Source organism: Myotis nattereri (assembly GCF_964212035.1).
Source record: "Myotis nattereri genome assembly, chromosome: 14".
Classification (NCBI taxonomy): Eukaryota; Metazoa; Chordata; class Mammalia; order Chiroptera; family Vespertilionidae; genus Myotis; species Myotis nattereri.
Window position 1 is genome coordinate 21,351,011 of NC_138089.1, and position 1,303 is coordinate 21,352,313.

The following is a 1,303-nucleotide window of genomic DNA, read 5'->3' on the forward strand; positions in this document are numbered from 1 at the left end:
GCTGGGCCTGGGCTTGCCCTGTGCTAAGGCGAAGGCACACAGGCTTTGCTGCAGGCCAAGCAGGTGCTATGGTGATGCCACCCTGCACTCTCCAGGATGGACTGGGTCTCATTCACTTGGAACCCTGAGGTGAGGAAAAGCGACCTGAGGGGTCACCAGAGCCCCATGGCATGGCTGATGAAAGGACATTTTCTTTCCACCACAATGGGTTCCCAGAGCCACAGCGAACCCCGTGCCACCATCAAAGAGTGGGTGCCGAGGGACAAAGATGAGTCCCATCAGGCAGATGGGGAAATGGAGGTTTGGAAAAGGAAACCTCTGCTCCCAGTGCTGCAGAGTTGGAAGGCACAGAGCTTCCAGAGGGCTTCAAAGGTGCGTCCTCTTCTTAGTCTGTGAGCAGCTTGAGGGCAGCAGTGGCATACCCCAGGGCTACCTCACTCTGACCCAGCCTGCAGTGCTGGCCAGCGTGGGGGCCAACCTCTGATGGCTGGGCCAGCAGGAGCCAAGTGTTGGAGGGTGCCACACGTGGGATCTGGCTGGGCATCTGGGAGCCAGGCCAGCAGAGGAGAAGTGGAGGGGCACCTAGGGGTGGGGTAGATGTCCCACATGCTGCAGAGCTCTGAGTATGGGCTATGCAAAGGACACAGAGGGAACACAGGCAGGGCCTGGCCACTGGTGCCTCCCATGGCTTTCTCGGGCTCAGCATGAAACAGATCTGGTGCAGGCCCCTGCTCAGGCACCGGTTTGAGGAGCCTACCTTTATCTCTCGGTATATCAGAGCTTCCTCCTGTGTAAGACATGGTATTGACCTCACGGGGCATGTGGGGTAGACAGTGTCTGTGATGCAGGTCCCCTTCCTTTCCCTACTTTGGGTACTCCCAACCCCCTGAGGGCCAGGAAGTCTGACAACAGCAGAGGTAGGTGTTACTGTCCCTACAGACTTGGGACCAGACCCAATAAATCTCCCTAAGCCGTGTTATTAGGCCCTAATAACTTGTGAAGGGCCTGCCTCTAGTACGTTCTCAGTTAACATTAGCTGGTATGATCATTACTATTACTATTACTATTACTATTACTATTACTCTCATTTTCATAATCGCCATCCCCTTTCAGGCCTCTACAGTCCTGGGCTCATTCTCTTGGGGCCAGTGCTTAAGGACGGGGCTGGTCGGCCAGGACAGAACCCCACACCCACCAGCCCTGTGACCTCGTTGACTTTGCCAGTCTCAATTTGCTCACATGTAGCAAACTGATTCCCAAGAAGCTTCCCGGCTCTATTCCACCCAGGGCCGGGCGGAGGAAG